The sequence below is a fragment of the Lissotriton vulgaris genome, chromosome 6 (genome assembly GCF_964263255.1).
Source record: "Lissotriton vulgaris chromosome 6, aLisVul1.2, whole genome shotgun sequence".
Classification (NCBI taxonomy): domain Eukaryota; kingdom Metazoa; phylum Chordata; class Amphibia; order Caudata; family Salamandridae; genus Lissotriton; species Lissotriton vulgaris.
In genome coordinates this window covers 538,057,941-538,082,146 of record NC_141694.1, presented here as the reverse complement: position 1 = coordinate 538,082,146, position 24,206 = coordinate 538,057,941, and positions in this window count along the sequence as shown.

Below are 24,206 nucleotides of genomic sequence, written 5' to 3'. Positions count from 1 at the left end.
TTGTCCTTCCATCCATACATACATCCTTCATCCATCCACCCTTTCATCCATCCATCCTTCATCCATCCACCTACCCTTTCATCCATCCATCCATCCACCCATCATTCATCCCCCACCTTTTCACACATCCATCCATACATACATCCTTCATCCATCCACCCTTTCATCCATCCATCCACCCACCTTTTCACACATCCATCCATCCTTCATCCATCCATCCACCCTTTCATCTTTACATCCATCCACTCATCATTCATCCACCCACCCTTTCATCCATCCATCCACCCACCTTTTCACACATCCATCCATCCTTCATCCATCCATCCACTCTTTCATCTTTACATCCATCCACTCATCATTCATCCACCCACCTTTTCACACATCCATCCATTCATCCTTCATCCATCCATCTACCCTTTCATCTTTACATCCATCCACTCATCATTCATCCACCCACCTTTTCACACATCCATCTATTCATCCTTACATCCACCCATCCATCCTTCATCCTTCCTTCCATCCATCCATCCATCCACCCACCCTTCATCCTTCCATCCACCCATACATCCATCCTTCATCCATCTACCTTTTTGTCCTTCCATCCATACGTACATCCTTCATCCATCCACCCTTTCATCCATCCATCCTTCATCCATCCACCTACCCTTTCATCCATCCATCCACCCCCATCCACCCATCATTCATCCCCCACCTTTTCACACATCCATCCATACATACATCCTTCATCCATCCACCCTTTCATCCATCCATCCACCCACCTTTTCACACATCCATCCATCCTTCATCCATCCATCCACCCACCCTTTCATCTTTACATCCATCCACTCATCATTCATCCACCCACCCTTTCATCCATCCATCCACCCACCTTTTCACACATCCATCCATCCTTCATCCATCCATCCACCCTTTCATCTTTACATCCATCCACTCATCATTCACCCACCCACCCTTTCATCCATCCATCCACCCACCTTTTCACACATCCATCCATCCTTCATCCATCCATCCACCCTTTCATCTTTACATCCATCCACTCATCATTCATCCACCCACCTTTTCACACATCCATCCATTCATCCTTCATCCATCCATCTACCCTTTCATCTTTACATCCATCCACTCATCATTCATCCACCCACCTTTTCACACATCCATCTATTCATCCTTACATCCACCCATCCATCCTTCATCCTTCCTTCCATCCATCCATCCATCCACCCACCCTTCATCCTTCCATCCACACATACATTCATCCTTCATCCACCCACCTTTTCTGTGCCTCTGTCATGGGGGTGGGGTCAGTATCTCTCTGTGTCTTCTTCCTTCTTCCTCTCTCATGGGAGGGCATCTGGGCATCTCTGTGCTTCCCTGCTTGGGGGGGGGGGGGGGGCAGACAGGCTGTATAAACACCTCACGGTGAAGAACAGTTTCAGGCACATTTCTCCTGCACAGGCGCCAGGTATGTGGGACTTGAACCAATGACTGTAATGTCCTTCTGCTGTTTGCTATGTGTGTTTGTAAAGCGCTCTGATACCTACGGGTTAAGCTAGCGCTATATAAAACGTTAAAAATAAAAATAAACCCCACAGCTAAGTCCATTGATTGAACTCAAAGGGCTACAGCCTCCTCCCCCAGACACCCCCCCCCCCACACTCCCCAGCACGTGTAAGTGAGCCCGGCTGAAACAGCTTCGGGACACACAGAAAGGCTACTTCACAGGTCTTCAGAAGACCTTTACTTGTTAATGAGGCGTGAATTAGGCCTCCACCGTGATCACCCGGCCTCAATCAGCCTGATGCCAGGAACTGCTGCACGCTCCAACAGAATCTGCGACCCCCTTCCCAGGACTCCACGACCCCCCTGGGGGTCGCGCCCCACAGATTGAAGACCTCTGCTGTAGAGGTAGAATATACTGCCTCAGTAGCCAGTGCCTCTCAACTGTAGTATGACAAATGTCTGGCCGCACAAACAGATGCAGCCATCTGCGGCCCGTTATGCATAAGGATGTGCTTTTTTGAAAAAATACCTTGAAGCAGCAGAAACTTACCAGAAAATACAAGAATGTCTCTCGGCATACTCGTTTCTTGACACGGGCTGCTCTGTTGCTTAAAAGGATATCAATGTGCCTGCTGTACTTCAGATTCCCTGTCCCAGTTTATTAATTCTGAAAAAGCCTTCCTGAATAAACTGATGATAAAGCAACAGCCTCTTTTTCAGCCCCCTCTTCTATGCCCAATATCCTGGGGTTGTTACAGCTTAAACAAATCTCAAACACCTTGAGTTTCCACAGTGTGCTTACCAGGCACGCTTCATGATCTGTGCCAGTCTTACTGATTGCCACCATATTATTTTCTAGAGTAGAGACCTGACTTTCCACTCCTGTCATTCGGGTTGCAAACTCTGTTAACGTTTTTGCCACTTTTTTAACTGCTGCCTGGAGTTTCTGGGTGGCTGCCTGCACACTACGGCTGTCTAACCTGGTTTCCTCAGGTGGTCCGTAACTCCCTGATATATGGCTTCCAGAGTTATTGGGTCGGGCAAGATTGTACCCCAGGCGGGGCATCTATGGCGTTGTCATCAGGCCTTAGCATACCAGTAAAATCCCATTTTAGTCCGGACTTCTCTGTGGCTCCCTCGAGCGAGCTCATATTTCTGACAGTCTGCCAGGAGTCCTTCAAATCAACCTCTCAAACTTCACTTGATGTATTATTGATGCTCCTTGGGCTGCCTCGCAAGTTATCCCTTCTTCCCTTGTCTGACTCTTCACTGGTCAAATTTGACTGATCATATAGCAAAGAAATACTTCACAGTATCTTTTTTCCTATTTGATTGATAGGGGAATACTTGTTGCCACTGGAGGCCTTCTCTTAAGCCTACTGGCTTTCTTACCGCTGACCTACTCTGGCCCTGATCCTGGCCCTGGGTCCCCCATTCCTGAGCTGGGGATGCATTGGGCCTCTTTATTACTTTGGAGTCCCTTAATCAAACCCCAGGGGACTGCAATACTTCATCCATAACCGGGCACTCTTCTAGCGAGGTAACAGTTCCTCTCAACCCTTCGCCCCTGCTTGGCCCCTTAGCAGGCAGTTCAACAATTATGGAGAAAAAGGAGAAAGCAAACATTGGGGTGCTTGTACTTACTGCACCGACATCCACCGTGGTATTTTGTTCTCGGTAGCCTTCACAGACTTAACCTCCATACTACTGGAGTACCCACCAGAGCCATGCCCTAGTTCCACTTTCTATAAAGAAATCCATTGCCTTTTTGACCGAGCCTGGGGCATCGTCGGATATTCCAACTTTCCCCTAAGGGCATTTTCCACTGCCATCCGACTTGAGAAGGGATTTTTCCCTTCCAGCCGTGCTGACTATTGGGGCAGTTGCCCGCAGCTTAGAAGCCGCTGACGATTTGGAGCCCATCCTGGAACGGGTAGAGGAGGAAAGAATCACAGGAACATTAGAAATGACATTATTGATGATAACAATGTTCATGACAGTGGAATTACAGTTGAGATAACTATAACAACTATGACTGGTTAATTTATGTTTGTGTGTATGTGTATATATATATATATATATATATATATATATATATATATATATATATATATATATATATATATATATCATGTGATCAAGACAGACTGGATCTGTCGAAATGCGTCATGCTGGGGCACGGGCCAGGACTGCCATTAAAATAAAAAGAAGCACTGAGAAACCTAATTGAATTCCCTCGAGTGATTTGTATCTGTTATTGCTGCGCTGGTTGGCGTACTGCAGGATTTCAATATATATATATATATATATATATATATATATATATATATATATATATCCACAACAGTATTCCTTCCGGAACAAATCCATAGGTACTCACTGGTAAATGCTTGTTATGTTGTCGGTTTTATTTTAGCAGCAATATTATCTGACGAGTTACAATCAAACGCGTTTCAGTCTGTCCTCAGACCTTTCTCACGGGTAACCAATGCTTGTGTCAAAGCCTGTATTTCAATTAACCCATGGTGTTACATCACATCCTGGTTTGACAGCACTTGGCATTCTGGTAGTTGTAGTGCGTAAATTACGTGACTAATGTGTAAATAGTGAATTTAACTAGGAGTTACGTGACAGTGAATTAAAAACCTTTATGCTCTCGGCTCACACATTAATTTTCATTGTTCGATTTTGAAATCAAATTCACATTCATTATTGCATTGTTTGCGTCATGCTGGGGCACGGGCCAGGACTGCCATTAAAATAAAAAGAAGCACTGAGAAACCTAATTGAATTCCCTCGAGTGATTTGTATCTGTTATTGCTGCGCTGGTTGGCGTACTGCAGGATTTCAATATATATATATATATATATATATATATATATATATATATATATATATATATATATATATATATATATATCCACAACAGTATTCCTTCCGGAACAAATCCATAGGTACTCACTGGTAAATGCTTGTTATGTTGTCGGTTTTATTTTAGCAGCAATATTATCTGACGAGTTACAATCAAACGCGTTTCAGTCTGTCCTCAGACCTTTCTCACGGGTAACCAATGCTTGTGTCAAAGCCTGTATTTCAATTAACCCATGGTGTTACATCACATCCTGGTTTGACAGCACTTGGCATTCTGGTAGTTGTAGTGCGTAAATTACGTGACTAATGTGTAAATAGTGAATTTAACTAGGAGTTACGTGACAGTGAATTAAAAACCTTTATGCTCTCGGCTCACACATTAATTTTCATTGTTCGATTTTGAAATCAAATTCACATTCATTATTGCATTGTTTGTTTTAAGTTTTCAAAAAAAAATCCTATTTTATGTCATTATTTCATTTGATTTGAGTCATGCCCTCTGGAAAGGAAAAATCATTATACTGGTATCTTTCTGTTAGGTAATTCGGAACAATAAGAATTTTGAAACAAAGATTTGATGTTAAGTTCATATTTTTACAGAGGTCCTTCTACAGATGTGAGTGCATTTCTTCATCCTTATTAAGCCCATAGGGGGTCAAAGTCCTGAAGGACAATATGTGGTGTGATTCCTTTTGTCTTTGAGTTTTTCACGGTTGCCACCTCTCACATGGCGTGGGACCGTTTCCACAGAGTAAAATTTCAATTTTCTCCAGTTACCTTTGTGGCATTTCTCCATATGTTCAGACACAGCATAACTTTGATCCTTGTTTGTTGCCACCCTCACGTGCTCGAGGATACGTTTTTTGAGTTCACACACAGTGTTTCCCATGTATTTAAGTTAGCAGAGCCATTCAATTATGTCAATCAATTTCTTCTTCTTCCAAATAATTTGTTTTCATGCATTATACATGTTAAAGAGTGATTGCTCAAAAGAAATGTATTTGTGAGTCTATGAACCAAGATGAACAATGTATAAATGTGTTTTTACAAAAAAAATAGAACAATTATTCTTTAAAAAAATGAGTTCTTTGACAAAAGAAAAACAATAAGGAATTTATGTCTGAAAAAATATAAAAAAGATAATGCTTTTGATAAAATAATAATGTGATTATTGGAGTTGTCACTGTTGTGTTCTGATATCTATTAAAATGTATATGAACAAGAAGGTATAACGGTCTGTGAGGGAAATATAGAGTACTGTGTGTTCTTTCAATCCCCTCTTTTCCCTGACCAAAAATATTAATAGAGGGGGTCCCTTAATTCTTGCAGGAGCGTATACGGAGCCTCTTCTGCCCGATATTAAGATCAGAACAGCAGCGGGTGGCAACGGGGCGAGGAAGGAGGCCCCGGAGGAGCACAGACGCCGAAATATACGTTGTAAAGCCGCGAGTGGTGCGGCGAGAGAGGAGACGTCCGACTGCGAGGAGGTGAGGGCGGGGGAGGTGCTGCTCCCCTTGCGCAGTGAAGTCACTTGGAGCTGCAGGGCGAAGGAGCGGCACCGTGGTGGCATCAAAGGGCCTGTGGAATCACAGCGGAGGTGATCCCGGCGCGGCCCCCCAAACGACTCACCCTCCCCGACTCACGAGCAGCTAAAATCCCAGCGGGATGTGGTATAGCTCGAGACTGGCAGAGACTGGTGGAGAGAGGGGTACTGGTGCGGGGAGATATGGCCCCCTCTCCACTTTATCAAACACTGGGAGGATACCACTGAGTCTCCATTGGCACCATTTTTTATTGCTGAATCTCCTGTGGGCGCCATCTTAGGGAAGACAGCGTCCGGAATATAGCGGTGCTGGCTGCACAAATAACCGGGATCGGTCACTGGTCGTGGATTCAACTGCCAGAGAGTTTAAATGTGCAACGCACCCTGCTGATGTGAGAGGACCCTCCAGGGACAGGTGCCCACTCCTCTTGGCCAAGGTGCACAGCGTGTGTAGTCCATCTCCCTCTGGATTGGTAGGTGTGAGAGGGCTACCAGCAATTAGGATAAGACTGTGTAAAAGTGGAGTTGACCCTGAGGTATCAAATCCAGCCATCGTAATCTGCATGTGCACAGAGTGTGCGGTGGGGAAATACGTGGTTGGCACACCTGGGCACGATCGACAGCTGGTCAGAGCTGACCCCCACCAGATTTCTGCCTCAGAGTGCTGATTGACTGAGCTCGGGCTGGGGTGCCTATCCATCGCTGAGACTCGGAAACAGCACGATCTGCTTAGCGGACATGGCTGTCCAAGTGCCAATATGGGGAAGCCGGACACGAGGCAACCGAAATTGAACTTTGACGCTGCAAAAAAGTCTAGCCGCAACTTGCAGTCCGATCAAGAACGGAATGGAGGCGAGGAAGCTCAGAGTGGCACCATGACCCGACGGCGGACGTTCAGAGCATCCTACTGGAGGTCAGGCAGGGTTTGCCACTGTCGTGGATAAAGTAGATCGTATGTCATCGCGTATGGACGCCATAGCGCACAAGTTAGAAGGACATGAAGAGCGGATAAAAGAAACAGAGCAACGTATTTCGGACTCTGAGGATGTGGCGTCTGGACACACTACGCAACTGGTCCGCATGGATCAGTTATTGTGAGGGATAGTGGCCAAGAATGAAGATTTGGAAGCGCTCAGTAGGCGCAATAACATACGCGTGATTGGAATTCCGGAATATACCAGCACAGGGAGGATGGAGGAGTGCATAGAAAAACTGCTGCTGACGGCGATAGCAACTGAGTCCATCTTGAGTCAATTTATTGTAGAATGTGCCCTTAGATCACTGGGGCCGCGCCCGCCTCCGGGTGCCACTCCGAGGGCCATTATAGCGATACTCTTGATTTATAGGGATTGTGACGTGGCCCTGCGAGCGGCACACAGCAAACAGTCGCTGCCGCATGAAGGGAACAAATTCTCCATATACCCGGACTTTACGCCCATGGTGCAAGAAGAGCGTAGAAAATTCCTGGATGTTAAAAATAAATTACGCATTATTGTACCCAGCACGACTCAGAGTTACACATCAAGGCAAACAGATTATTTACAAAACCGCAACAAGCAGACAACTTCCTCAAGCAAGTAAAACGCAGAAACCAGTCGGAGGAAGCTGAAGATGCGTCACAGCAATCTCGATCAACGGGGGCGGAAGACGACTCGCAGTGAGACCTGATCTATCTTCTCGGACACCATTATAATGTGTTTTTTGGTTTTTTTTGGCTGTGTAATTGCACAGAAGTAAGGCTTGAAATTCATTACAGTAAGAGGAATGACATAGTAGGGTAAATAAGAAACTATTCCAGCACACTGGGCACCCCAGACTTTCATGGGGCCGGTACACACTGTTTGCAGTGGGGCTCTCTGAAACTAGGGTTTTTGTGAGGCCACCGTTAATGTCCCCCAAAGGGTATACCCCACGTAATGTTTGTTGCGGGTCACGAAAGGGGTTTATGGACCGGGTTTGGTTACGGGCTGAGTTGGGGCGGGCGGGAGGGAGAAGTATACTGGCAAGTTGGGTCTGCTTCAGTGGGAGGAGGGAGGGGTGGGGGAGGTGGGGTCAGGATGGCAAGGGGAGGGAGGTGGGAGAAGGGAAGTTCTTTGGTGAAATGTTGTTTAACATGTCGAAAACATACAGTGGCTCTTGTGAGAGATGCGAATTTCACAGCTGAGATGTTTCAGGTTTTTGCTTTGAGGGTACAGGTGGTATAAGTGACATACACTGTAGTTTGAATCGACCAAGGCGAGACTCCTAAAAGTAAGACTAACGGGGATTCTGAAGCACTGAATATTCTCACGTGGAATGTTAGAGGCCTAGGTGACCCAAGGAAAAAAAGGCATATATTGGCTTACTTAGACAGACATCGAGTACATATAACACTGATACAGGAAACACATTTTGCTTCACAGAGATCTACCAATTTTGCCAGTAAATGGGCGGATCACAGGCTCTTCTCATCTTACTCATCTTACGTGAGAGGTACGGCGATCCTGGTGAAGAAGGGGGTGCCATTTCATCTGGCGGGCAATGCAGGGGATCCACAGGGCCGCTATTGCTTAATGTGGGGGAGACTGGGGACTGAATCTGTCATGCTGGCCTGCTGCTGTGGCCCGAACACTGATGACCCGGGCTATTTCATCTTGCTGTGGGCCAAGATTTTTGAACTGGGTTCTACCCATATAATATGGGGAGGTGACTTTAATATCACACTGAAACCCAGCATGGACAGATCGCATCCTGCACCACATCACTAGACCAAAGCACGTACAGTACTGAATGACACCTAAGACACCCATCAACTAATTGATGCATGGAGATACAATCACCCCAATACACAAGAGGGTACACACTACACTGCCCACGCAGCATCATGGGCACGGCTCGACTATTGGCTGGTCTCCCGGGGGCTAGCCCCTGCGGTACTACAAATCCGCCAGTTAGCCAGAACATACTCGGATCATGCCCCAGTTTTGCTCACGCTCTCCTCCCGGGATTTTACTACGCCGCGAAAAAGTTGGGGGCTCAATGCTTCTATCCTATTAGATACTTTTTTCCAGGAGGAGATGCGTGAAGAAATACAGGAGTTTTTTGCACGCAACAAGGGCTCGGTAAAGAATATTGAGACGATCTTGGAGGCATTTAAAGTTACGATTCGTGGGTACTGCATATCGAAAGGTGCAGGGGTCCTTAAAGATATAATCAACTCCATACGGAAGTTGGAGCTAGTACTCCAAGCTCTGAAAAGGGAACTGGGGGCAGGTCCGAAAGGAGATGCCCAAGCTAAGTTTCAAATAGCGCTCACAGAATATATATGGATATGGCACAAAGAGAAGTAAGATTTCGGGGCAGATATTGGGTAGCCAGAAGTTATGGAGAAGGTGAAAGACCAGGCAGAGCATCGGCGCAAATAGTAAGGAAGCCCCACTGCGCTAATTAGGTCTTAGAAATTGAGGATCTCGATGGGAAGGTATATAGGGATACAACCAATATATGTATGCATGTACAATGTACCTCGTGAGCGCAAGGCACAGCTAAGATCACGGCTTCCTGTCCAAGCGAAGCTGCTTAAGGGAGTGCGAAGCGCTCGGAAAGCACGGAAAGCGACAAAGATTAAGGTGCGAGGAGAAGCGCTCACCACAGTCTCTTCGCTCAGCACCCAATTGCTTTGTATTTCAATCTTAGGACCTGATAAAATATCTAGCAGAAGATCAGCTATGGAAGACCTGGTTCATGGGGCTGGTGCTGGAGATGGAGCATCAGTTTTGTCTTCAGTGCTGAAGGAGCCAATAAAGCATTGTGAGATCAATCTAGGAAACCTCGAAAAAAAATAGAGAATAAGTTGGAACTATCAAGGGACTTAAGCAACTGAACAATACCCTCTAGGAGTACAGAGGGGGATGCCTATACATCTGAAATTGAAATCGACAATGCTGTTGACTCCTCTAAATCGAAGGATAAAAACATAGATAAACGATTAGAGACAAAGGGACCAGAAACTCGGGGGGCCAAGGCAAAGGAAACTAAAAATAAATTACGAGAAGAAGGGAAGGGGAGAGAGAAAGATAAAGACAAAGACAAACCAAAACGGAAAGGCCTAGAAAAAGAAAAAGACCCAGATAAAGACAGAGACCAAGACAAAAGTAGAGATAAAGAATTGGAAATCGAAAATGAAAAAAACCACGAAAAATAAAAAATACCTTGCTGAAAAAGAGAGTCCAACGTAAAGATAAAGAGAAGGACGAAAGCACCGAAGCAATAGATGACGCAGAATTAATGGCAAAAAAAGCCAAGCGACTACAAACTATTAAGAATCTGAAAGCCAACGCTGAAGCTACCGCTACTGACCAAACCAATACATTACAGCCTAGCATATCCAGCATCTTCAGCCCTATACCCAAGGAAGGGGCGAAAAAAGCTTCAGAACATCCAGCATCGGTTGAACTATCTAAGAATGATGAGAATAAAATGATATATTCGGAACCAGACCCTGAAACATCTACAAAGTCTCTTTTAAAGCAATCTGGCTATATTGAGACTCCCAGTTCTATACGTAATCCATCTATCGCGAAGCTGAGACAATTTGAAGCGGAAAATCCATCTGAGGGATCGGAGGCAGACATATATGAGACTGGTCTATCCACAACAAGAGAGATTAGCGATGATAATATCAATCCTGCTCGAGGTTCAACACCTGAAGGTACAGACTCCTTAGATGCCAAGAAATCCAGCGCTCCAGATCAAGGTAATACCCCGCGGGGGAAGAAATTTGAGAAAAGGAGAACAAGGAACCTACGGCTTAATAAGTCAAACTTCGAAGAAAGTTCAGACCAAGGAAGTATAACTGGGCAAGGTAGCAAAAGCAGGAATAAATCCAATTATTCTGACGAAGCTTTACCGGCTCAGCACAGTGAAGAGGAATTAAATGGGAGCGACAACCAGCTACAACATGGTTTGGCTATAAGAAAAGAGAAATTGGCTGAGCCTTCCTTAAAAGATATTTTGATGACTATTAGAGACTTTCATAAGGATATAAAGAAAGGCAGTGAGAGGAATCATGCTGCTATTCAGAAACTAGAAGGAGTGGTCAACAAAGTAGTCAGTACTTACACCGAGATATCGGAAAGGATGGCATCTCTAGAAACTCGTACTGAGTATTTAGAGAAAGATGTTGCCTGCCTCCAAAAGCAAGAAAAATCTCAAGAAGGGAGCATTCGAGACTTAATGTTTAAGGTTGAAGACCAGGAGAATCGCTCCAGAAGAAATAACCTCAGCTTTCTTGGCATTCCGGAAGCCGTGGAGAGAAACGATCCTAGGGGATATATAAGCAATCTTTTGAAAAAAACTTTCCCTGAATTAGAATCCTGGGATATGGATAAAGAAATCCAGCGGGCCCATCGCTTTCCCCTCACACAACGTAAACAGGCCGAGAACTCCACCACATACCCAAGGGCAATGTTAGTGTATTTTGGTAACTTTCTGTTACGGGAAGCCATTTACGATCTAGCAAGGCCTACCAGTAAACGGGAACATAATGGATTCTCCTTCTTTGTAAGACCAGATTATGCACATCCAACAGTTGAAAGAAGATGGAGAATGCGGCAGCTTTTTACCCCTTTTGAAAAAGCTGGTGCTACTGTGTACTTACAAAACCCTTCTCGCTTGAAAGTAATTTTCAACGGTACTACGCGTTTTTTCAACAGCGAAATTCAAGCGGAAAGTTACTTGCAAGAAATATCGGACTCTGTAAGGAAAGACAACTGATAAACATCAAGGGGGCTAGTTAATTGCCTGAGACCCAAAAATTAATTACTGTTTGGGTATAGACTTAAACTTTTATTTTTATGGTTTGTTTTTCCTCCTTTCCTATTTTTTGCTTTGGCGCTCTCTCTTCAGTCTCCAATGGCGGGGCCAGAGGCTCTGAGAGCCATTGTGGTGTTCGGACCACACAGACGCCCACACCTGGATTTTGGCTGGACCCAGGATGCCTCAATGGGAGGTTGAGGGGGGTGGGAAGGACTGGGTGGTGGAAGGTGATGGGGAGGGTGGGGTGGGTTGGGTTGGTGCTGGGGGGGGGTGCAAATCAAAAAAAGAGAATTCATGATACTATTGTAAAAATAATCAGATTAAGATTTAAAGTTGTAACAAGGTATGTAGTCAAACGTATCTTTACTATATCAAGTGGAAGGTTGAACCGAAGGAATGATCTAAAACAGAAGTATGTCAAAACTTAGGATCTGCTCGATGAATATAGGGGGCCTAAACGATTGGAAAAAAAGGGGAAGATTAGAGGAATTTGTTAAATTTACACGTACAGATATCATGTGTATACAGGAGACCCATTTGCCATGGGGGAAAAGGCACTGGTTAAAAATAAAGGGATTCGAGACTCTATCCTGTTCCTCCCAAACGTCTACTATTAGGGGGGTCGCTATCATTGGCAAGGTCGGTATGGTGGGAGCTAAACGATTCAAGGCTGACACCATGGGGCGGTGGGCATTATGCGAAATGAATTCTGGTATCACTATTTGTAGTATATACGGGGCTAACAGCGACGACCCTGACATCTTCAATCACATTGAGAAGAAGCTAGCAAGCTGGCCAGCACCCATAGTGGTTTGCGGGGATTTTAATATCTCTGCAGATTTTGAAGGGGGAATAGGATATACCGGGCGTAAACCCCGGGTGTATCGGGCAGTACGCTCAATGATGGATTCACATGGTTTGAGGGATGTCTGGGGTAGTATTGAATCAGGGAATTCAGGCTTTACATATTTCTCGCATCCATTTAAGAAATATTCCAAGCTGGATTATTTTATGATTACCACCACTGAGATTAGCACAGTAGAAATCAGTAAATTACCTATGATAATATCAGACCACAATCCATTGTTATTAACAATAGCTTTGAATAGACCAGCTAAACCATTGAGACCATGGACTTTTAATAAGAAGCTCTTGACAGATAGTACATGTATAGCATATATGAAGAACTGGTCACAGGCCTTTTTCGATGTTAATAGATACAGCGCATCGCGAAACTCTGTTTGGGACAGCTATAAAGCTGCCTTAAGGGGAGAAACCAGCAGCTACACTTCTCGTAATTGGAAACGACTCAACTTAGAAAGAGAGCAATTAATGAATAAATTAACAGCAGCGGAGGAAAAGCATAGGAAAGATAGATCCGAGAGAAGGCCTGACACCATAAGCCTAGAAAGAGTGAGTACTATCAAAGCTGAGATACAAAAGCAATTAGCTGAAAAAGCTGCTGCTGACTGTCAAACACAAAGAAGGAATATGTATGAGACGGGGGAACAAGCTGGGAAAGCATTGGCACTACATATTAGACAAGCGACCTCGAAAAATATTATTTCACACATAGTAGAGCAGGGCAGGATCTACGAGGAGCCAAAGGACATTATAGATGTCTTCAAAAGATACTATCAAACATTGTATCAGGAAGATGTGGTGACAGAGGAGCCAATGGCTGAGTGGACAGGATTGGGGATCAAAGTGGCTCAGAATGATAGAGAAATTCTAGAACAAATCATTACTATGGAAGAACTCTCGGAGGCCATACAAGAATTAGCAGCAGGGAAGGCTGCCGGCCCCGATGGTTTACCAATCGAGTTCTACAAAAGCTTTTTTGAAGAAACATCTATACTTCTGTTAGACCTTTTCAACGGGGTTATAAATACAGGTTTAATCCCTGAGTCATGGATGAACACCAATATAGTGGTGTTCCATAAAAAAGGCAAGCCCACGGAAAATCCGGGTTCATATAGACCCATATCTCTAATAAATGCGGACAATAAATTATACGCTAAGATCTTGGCAACCCGCTTGGGACAGATCATTGGGTCCCTGGTCTCTCCCTGGCAGCATGGTTTTATTCCTGGTAGGGGAACCACAGATCATATCAGACGAGCTATCACGTTGTTTGATATCCATACTGCCGGGGAGGGAGGGGTCGCAATGATCCTCCTAGAAGCGGAGAAAGCTTTTGATCGCGTCAGATGGGAATTCCTGTGGAGTGTGCTCGCCGAAAGGGGGTTTGGACCAAGGTTTAAGAAGGCTATTCAGGCCATGTATGCCAGCCCAGTGGCGAAAATTCAAATGATGGGTGAGAGTTCAGATAAGATTTTTTTCACGAGGGGGACAAGGCAGGGATGCCCATGCTCACCCATTCTATTTGCACTATATATTGATCCTCTAATACGCCAAATAATCAACAACACAGCAATTAAACCGGTAGTTACGAATGGATTTCAAACAAAAATTTTGGCATATGGCGATGATCTAGCTGTCATTACTACTGATCCCGAAGCAGCTATGCGAGAAGTAGTGGGTACTGCGAGCAAATTTGGCGGACAATCAGGCTATCGTCTAAATGTGGGTAAGACACAGGTGTTCTGCTCCAAGAACATAAACAAGTCAGACTCCAGATTTGTTGACTCTGTGGTTTACCTGGGGATAATGATCAAGGCACAACCGGAGTTGATAATTAGAGACAATTTCATTCCTCTCATGAAATCCATGAGGGAGAATCTGAAAAGAATGGACACGCTACAACTCTCAATAATTGGTCGCGCCAATGTTATCAAAATGACTATGTTCCCCAAGGTGTTATATAAATTTCGGTCGATCCCCTTTAAAATAGAGGGAAAAATTATTAAAGAAATAGAATCCATCTTTATGAACTTCTTGTGGCAATATGGTAAGGTTAGAAGATCCATGAAATATATGTCTCTGCCTCAGGAAAGGGGTGGTCTGGGAATACCAAACGTCAGTTACTATCATTGGTCCTGTCTACTTACGCAGATGGCTATTTTATTTGAACCAGTGGGAAGCAGCTCAAACTCCCCGAGAAGACAAGACGCGATTCCATCTATCTTTGAATTACTACTTGGCTGCGAGGCTACCGGGGTATTATTAAGGAGAACAGAAAGGAAATATTATAGCAAGTCGGGACTTAAGACACTCGAAGGAATATGGGGGGTCTGGGCAGCAGCTCAGAAAGCACTTGCAATCTCCAAATATAATCACCACACCCCACTCTGGAACTCTGGCCTCTTTCCTAATTTAAGTAATGATGGGTCCTGGAGACACTGGGCGGGAACAGGTATCCTGACACTGGGGCAAGTTATTGTCAGGGACGAGTGCAGAACTCTGGAAGAATTAAGACAAAGGCACTCCCTCCAGGGTATACAAGATTATAAATATGCTCAGGTGGTCAGTACAATCAGATCAATAAGGCCCGAATCATCTTAAGGGAGAGGTGTAAGATATTGGACTATCTGAAGGTGGGTGAACCTAGAATTAATGGTATGTACAGGCTGTTTTTGGAGGAATCCCAGGACGATATGGGCAAAACCGAGGCAGCCTGGGCTTCAAAACTGGAGGATCCGGATATCGACCTTGACAGAGCCCTTGAAATGGATAGAAGATTCCTACGCTCCTCCAATTTAAGACCTCAACACTTTAAAACATTATTCAATCTCTATTATACCCCCTCTAAACTTTATGATTGGGGCAAGAGGGAGAACAGTAATTGCCCCAGATGCTGCAAAGGCCCAGCTGACATTATTCATATGTTTTATCAGTGCGAGAAACTAGAATCAATCAAAATAGAGATCGAATCATTCTGGTCAGGACTGCTGGATGCTCAGATAACCTTGTCCCCGACACTCATGATTATAGGATGCCAAAGTCAATTGAAATTAAATACTGAGACTGAAGCTTTAATTTTTATCTCCACAGCTGTACTTAGAATTTTAATTTCAGCAGCTTGGAAAGATACTGAGGCCCCAACCTTTCAAATGTGGTTATCCAGATTATTATATGAATAAAGCCTGACCCCAAACTAATGGCTGTTACGACTTCAGCAAGCAACAACATTAGTGTATATACTCAATCTTGAATATTTAATGTATATTCATCATGATCTTTTCGAACAAAAACATTTCATTTAGTTAACATACATCATTTCCTGCAATCCAAACGAATTAATTTTCAATTTGAACATAAAAACATGATACAAAACACCACATTTGTTTAAACCCAATGCATTTCGGGACACGAGGTCCCTTCGTCAGGGGTTCCTAAAAGAGAAAGGAAACAAATTATACGATGCCAATACCTACTAGTTGTCAAGCATGGAAATACTGCATGAATGAGAGGTTCAAATGACATGATAATCACGTGGTGCTGACTTCCACAATTTAGCAGCAAGAGTAAATTCATGAATGTAGGTGGAGGTCGCACTCGGTTGAACAAATTAGCAGTTTACTTAGGTATGTGTGCTGTGCTGAATTACTGTCTGCTAAACAGTGAGAAATGTATGAATAAAGCCTGACCCCAAACTAATGGCTGTTAGGACTTCAGCACGCAACAACATTAGTGTATATACTCAATCTTGAATATTTAATGCATATTCATCATGATCTTTTCAAACAAAAACATTTCATTTAGTTAACATACATCATTTCCTGCAATCCAAACGAATTAATTTTCAATTTGAACATAAAAACATGATACAAAACACCACATTTGTTTAAACCCAATGCATTTCGGGACACGAGGTCCCTTCGTCAGGGGTTCCTAAAAGAGAAAGGAAACAAATTATACGATGCCAATACCTACTAGTTGTCAAGCATGGAAATACTGCATGAATGAGAGATTCAAATGACATGATAATCACGTGGTGCTGACTTCCACAATTTAGCAGCAAGAGTAAATTAATGAATGTAGGTGGAGGTCGCACTCGGTTGAACAAATTAGCAGTTTACTTAGGTATGTGTGCTGTGCTGAATTACTGTCTGCTAAACAGTGAGAAATGTATGAATAAAGCCTGACCCCAAACTAATGGCGGTTAGGACTTCAGCACGCAACAACATTAGTGTATATACTCAATCTTGAATATTTAATGCACATTCATCATGATCTTTTCGAACAAAAACATTTCATTTAGTTAACATACATCATTTCCTGCAATCCAAACGAATTAATTTTCAATTTGAACATAAAAACATGATACAAAGCACCACATTTGTTTAAACCCAATGCATTTCGGGACACGAGGTCCCTTCGTCAGGGGTTCCTAAAAGAGAAAGGAAACAAATTATACAATGCCAATACCTACTAGTTGTCAAGCATGGAAATACTGCATGAATGAGAGATTCAAATGACATGATAATCACGTGGTGCTGACTTCCACAATTTAGCAGCAAGAGTAAATTAATGAATGTAGGTGGAGGTCGCACTCGGTTGAACAAATTAGCAGTTTACTTAGGTATGTGTGCTGTGCTGAATTACTATCTGCTAAACAGTGAGAAATGTATGAATAAAGCCTGACCCCAAACTAATGGCTGTTAGGACTTCAGCACGCAACAACATTAGTGTATATACTCAATCTTGAATATTTAATGCATATTCATCATGATCTTTTCGAACAAAAACATTTCATTTAGTTAACATACATCATTTCCTGCAATCCAAACGAATTAATTTTCAATTTGAACATAAAAACATGATACAAAACACCACATTTGTTTAAACCCAATGCCTTTCGGGACACGAGGTCCCTTCGTCAGGGGTTCCTAAAAGAGAAAGGAAACAAATTATACGATGCCAATACCTACTAGTTGTCAAGCATGGAAATACTGCATGAATGAGAGATTCAAATGACATGATAATCACGTGGTGCTGACTTCCACAATTTAGCAGCAAGAGTAAATTAATGAATGTAGGTGGAGGTCGCACTCGGTTGAACAAATTAGCAGTCTACTTAGGTATGTGTGCTGTGCTGAATTACTGTCTGCTAAACAGTGAGAAATGTATGAATAAAGCCTGACCCCAAACTAATGGCTGTTAGGACTTCAGCACGCAACAACATTAGTGTATATACTCAATCTTGAATATTTAATGCATATTCATCATGATCTTTTCAAACAAAAACATTTCATTTAGTTAACATACATCATTTCCTGCAATCCAAACGAATTAATTTTCAATTTGAACATAAAAACATGATACAAAACACCACATTTGTTTAAACCCAATGCATTTCGGGACACGAGGTCCCTTCGTCAGGGGTTCCTAAAAGAGAAAGCAAACAAATTATACGATGCCAATACCTACTAGTTGTCAAGCATGGAAATACTGCATGAATGAGAGATTCAAATGACATGATAATCACGTGGTGCTGACTTCCACAATTTAGCAGCAAGAGTAAATTAATGAATGTAGGTGGAGGTCGCACTCGGTTGAACAAATTAGCAGTTTACTTAGGTATGTGTGCTGTGCTGAATTACTGTCTGCTAAACAGTGAGAAATGTATGACTAAAGCCTGACCCCAAACTAATGGCTGTTAGGACTTCAGCACGCAACAACATTAGTGTATATACTCAATCTTGAATATTTAATGCATATTCGTCATGATCTTTTCGAACAAAAACATTTCATTTAGTTAACATACATCATTTCCTGCAATCCAAACGAATTAATTTTCAATTTGAACATAAAAACATGATACAAAACACCACATTTGTTTAAACCCAATGCATTTCGGGACACGAGGTCCCTTCGTCAGGGGTTCTTAAAAGAGAAAGGAAACAAATTATACGATGCCAATACCTACTAGTTGTCAAGCATGGAAATACTGCATGAATGAGAGATTCAAATGACATGATAATCACGTGGTGCTGACTTCCACAATTTAGCAGCAAGAGTAAATTAATGAATGTAGGTGGAGGTCGCACTCGGTTGAACAAATTAGCAGTTTACTTAGGTATGTGTGCTGTGCTGAATTACTGTCTGCTAAACAGTGAGAAATGTATGAATAAAGCCTGACCCCAAACTAATGGCTGTTAGGACTTCAGCACGCAACAACATTAGTGTATATACTCAATCTTGAATATTTAATGCATATTCATCATGATCTTTTCGAACAAAAACATTTCATTTAGTTAACATACATCATTTCCTGCAATCCAAGCGAATTAATTTTCAATTTGAACATAAAAACATGATACAAAACACCACATTTGTTTAAACCCAATGCATTTCGGGACACGAGGTCCCTTCGTCAGGGGTTCCTAAAAGAGAAAGGAAACAAATTATACGATGCCAATACCTACTAGTTGTCAAGCATGTATGTTCAACTGAGTGCGACCTCCACCTACATTCATTAATTTACTCTTGCTGCTAAATTGTGGAAGTCAGCACCACGTGATTATCATGTCATTTGAATCTCTCATTCATGCAGTATTTCCATGCTTGACAACTAGTAGGTATTGGCATCGTATAATTTGTTTCCTTTCTCTTTTAGGAACCCCTGACGAAGGGACCTCGTGTCCCGAAATGCATTGGGTTTAAACAAATGTGGTGTTTTGTATCATGTTTTTATGTTCAAATTGAAAATTAATTCGTTTGGATTGCAGGAAATGATGTATGTTAACTAAATGAAATGTTTTTGTTCGAAAAGATCATGATGAATATGTATTAAATATTCAAGATTGAGTATATACACTAATGTTGTTGCGTGCTGAAGTCCTAACAGCCATTAGTTTGGGGTCAGGCTTTATTCATACATTTCTCACTGTTTAGCAGACAGTAATTCAGCACAGCACACATACCTAAGTAAACTGCTAATTTGTTCAACCGAGTGCGACCTCCACCTACATTCATTAATTTATCCAGATTATTAGGCATACATAATGTGGAGACGGCTTTGTATCAACTCAAGGGTAAAAAATTAAGAGAATTGGGGATGATATATGGGCACCAGTGGCTGCTTGGCGTACTAGTAGATTGTAGCAAATTCATTGATTTTCAGGATCATGGCTACGGCAATGCTCTTATTTGCTATATTCTCTTTTTCTTTTTCTGTTTGTGGTAGCCGGCACTATGTTTACCATATGCATATCAATATCAATATCTATATCAATAACATTTCATGATTTACAAGCATTAATTTCAATCAGATACTAGCAATGTAATTCGTTAATCGACCTCTACATACCATGTTTTTGTTTTATTTGTTCTTTATTGTCAATTTTTGTGGTTTGCCTATACTGTATCAAGTCTTTTTCAGTCAAATTTATTCATATTGCTCTGTTATTATGTTACATGAATTCTCAATAAAAAAATTAAAAAAAAGAGATACAATCAATATTTTAAATGCATTTACGCGCCATTACCAGTGGCTATACACCACGAATAGGGAAGATGAACTGGATCTTGATACCTTTTTGGGGGATGTGGCACTGGGATGGCTTAGCGATGTACAGAGGTCGTTTCTAAGTGCCCCTTTTGAATTGGACGAAGTCAGAGAAGCAATCATGGGCATGCAATCCGGGAAGGCCACAGGGACTGATGGAATTCCGGTCGAGTTTTACAAAACATATATAGAACTAATGGGCCCCATACTACGTGAGGTGTATAAAGAATTGCTAGAGGTGGGTAGCCTCCCAGCCTCTATGAGGGAAGCCCTTATAATTTTTCTGTTGAAACCAGGCAAACCGCCACAACATTGTGACTCCCAATAGGTCATTATCTCTCCTTAACCGCATCGCTGCGGGCGATATTTTCCTCCTGTGCTGGGCCCCTATGATAATGGGTGTGGTTGTGACGGAACCATTCCGTCATCAGCACAGCCCAACCGTGACTGATGACGGAATGGTTCCATCACCAGCATTGAAGGGGTTAATTGTGACGCAAAAATATTGGTGTAAATAATTGCCACCCGGCTGAGCCTGCTAATGGAAACCTTGATCCTTCCTGATCAGTCGGGATTCGTGCCAGGGAGAGCCACCTCCCATAATCTGGGAACACTTTTTACCATCTTGAATAATGTCTCCCAGGAACTGCCAATGGCAGCAGTGTTCTTAGACGCCACTAAGGCCTTCGTTTCTATTGAGTGGGACTACATATTTGGTGTTATGCTCAGGATGGGCTTTCCCCCCTCTTTCTCTCGTGGATCCAGCTTCTATATATCGTCTGCCAGGAGCTAAGGTGCTGATAAATGGGTAGACTTTGCCACAATTTAAAATCACTAAAGGCACACGTCAAGGATGCCCGCTTTTCCCTGTTGCTCTTTGCAATCGCAGTGGAGCCGCTGGCGGCAAAGCTGCAACAGCGCCATGAGGACAAAGCCCTGAAGTGTAATTTGCATCAAATACTTATATCCTTATATGCCGATGACATCACTCTCTACATTCGAGACCCGCAGCAGAATCTAAACCCAGTGCTGAGGGAATTTATAGTGTTCGGGAAACTATCGGGAATCCAAATTAGTTGGGGGAAATCAAACAATTTCCCACTGACTATGGCCACGGCTCGCTTCCCACTCGACTATCCGTTAGAATGATGTGATGAAGAGCTGAAATATTTAGAGGTACGAGTTTCTAAGGACAGGGAGGAACTAATGAGATTGAATTATGGTACGGCCATGACCTGAATCACGACTGTATTACAAGATGGATTGCTTTGCCACTCTCAATGGCGGGCAGGGCGTCATTGATTAAAATGATAATACTTCCCCAATTGCTATACCTCTTTCCAAATATCCCATTTTATCCCAGAGCATTTTTCTTCAAGACATTGAGATCTGAACTGACGAGACTCGTATGGGGTGGTAAGCAGCCGCGACTGCAGTGGAGTGTGCTGACCAGGCCCTACTCACAGGGAGGGTTTGCTGTACCAAACTTTGAATTGTACTACATAAGCGCGCAAGCCCACTATGCCTGGTTTTGGATAGCACAGATGCGATATATGCCGCAGATTGCGGCGGAACACTGGTTGGCACATCCAGTACCCATTGATGGCTTAATATATGAAACTGTGAGGACTAAACACAAGATGCCGAACAACCTTACATGCACGATTTCAGCATGGCAGCGCATAGGGCGAATGCTGGATGCTCCCATGCTCTACTCTCCATTGCTGCCTCTTACTTACCACCCAAACATGCCGCTCCTGCAGGAAGTCATCTTCCATAATTTTAAAAAACGTACACACATTTGCAACTGGGGGGACTTGTACCATAATGGCCAGTTTCGAACCCTGGAACAAATGCTCCAAAACACACAACAGACCCCAATGGATACTTTTTTGTATATCCGGCTTAGACCGGGGATATGAGCTTTGACACCTGATTTCCCTGTGGAACCACAAGCCTTGACACCACTACAGTTGATGCTACAATGCGGGACAGCTAGACGCCTAGTGTCTTTAATGTACCGTACAGTGCATACACAAAGGGTAGTCCCGGACTCTGTATCCTGTATGAAGTGGGGGGAGGAGCTGGGCTTAGACCTGACTGATGAACAGTGGGAATTCTGTTGCATGCAAACCGAACAGGTATCAGCCAGTAGTAGGCTACTTATAATTAATTATAAGTTCCTACACAGATTGTATTACACACCTGCCAGAATGCACAGATTTGGGCAGAGGGACTTGGACAGATGTGATAGGTGCCGGGCCAAAGGGGCAGAGTTTCTCCATCTGGCGTGGGAGTGTCCAGGGGTGAATGAGTACTGGGAACAGGTCTTTCAAGCTTTAGCGGAGATGATACACATGCATGTTGGCCCAACCCCATTGATGGCACTATTAGGCTATGTTAAACGAGTGCGTGCGGAACACCGTATGTTTGTGGCTATGGCATTGCTTATGGCTAAGAGGAGAGTGGCATGCCGCTGGGTGAGGGGGCGAACGCCTACGTTTAGGACCTGGATTTATTTATTTATTTATTTAGTGTTTTCTATAGCGCGAACATGACCCCGCTGGGGGTATCAGAGCGCTTTACAGAAGTATTTCAACATTAAAACCATTTAGAACCATAAGTTGCAAATGACAAACTCTTTACAACAGTACACTTCAGGGAAGCGTATAACAAAAATAACAATTAGCAATTGAGTTAGTATCAAAAGCGCATTAAATCACACCACCACATGTGTTACATATATACCCTCTCGTGTGTGTGAAGAGAGAGGCTGGCGGATGACTGAAAGCAAATATGGAAAGATTATATCCATAGGTACTGCTGCAAGGTCTTATTGTAGACATTTCCTCATATAGAACAATTCCCCTTCTTTTTTTAATGCTGCGATGGATGGAATTCTTCTAATGCTAGGGGGGAGTGCGTTCCAAATTTGTGGTGCTGCCCCAGAGAACGCTCGGTCATAAGTTTTTTTTCTAACAAAAACGAGCTGTTTTCAGAAATAAATTGTCTTTGCTCCTGGTGCTTCGGTTTCCTCCTGACAGTGTGATTTTCTGTGCAAGGTAAACTGGAGTTTTATGGTGCAATGCATTATGGGTGATGCATGCTAACTTGAAGTGAATTCTTGCTTCGAAGGGTAGCCAGTTGAGCACTTTCAAGTGAGTGGAGATGTGGTAGAATTTTTTGAATCCCGATATCAATCTTGCGGCTGCATTAAAACATGCTTTCAAAGGGGCTGTTGTGACCTTGGGAAGCCCTGCCAGAGTAGTGCACCCATATTCTATCCTTCAAATGACCAGTGCCTGGACTGCTGTTTTAAGATCTGTTTTATGTAGGAATGGTTTTAATTTCCGCAGGTAGCTTAGATGGAAACAGGAGTTCTTTGCCATTGTGTTGATTTGTGCAATCATATGCCCATTTTTTTTTCAAGAGTAATTCCCAAAGTAGTGGAGTTGACAATCTTAGGGGTACATTTTAAATCAGTGATAATGTTGGACCAATCTGCTATCTTGAGTTTACTTTTCTGAGGTGTAATCAGTAAGAATTCAGTTCTCTGCAGATTTAGCTTCAGGTGATTCAGGGTTAGCCATTGGAGGGTTCTCGTAAGGGCTTGGTTCATAGTTTTTATATCTTCTGTCGATGTCACCTTGATATACAGCTGCGTGTCATCCGTGTACATATGGAATGAAATGTTCGCGTTTTGTAGTATAGCCGTTAGTGGTTCTACATAAAGATTGAAAAGCGCCGGGGATAACGTTGAACCTTGTGGAACTCCAATTGTATTTCTGATAAAACCTGACAGGGTTTGATTGACAATGAATTTTTGAGATCTATTCTCTAGGAAGGAGCTGAACCACTTTAGTACTATACCATCTAGCCCCATTCTGTTTTTCAACCTATCCACAATTTTGCCATGGTTTACCATGTCGAAAGCAGATGACAAATCCAACAGTATTAGGAGACATGTGTCGTTGTGGTCGAGAGCCATTAAGGCGTCATCTACTATTTGCAGGATTGCAGTTTCTGTACTATGGTTCGGTCTGAACCCCGATTGGCAATCAT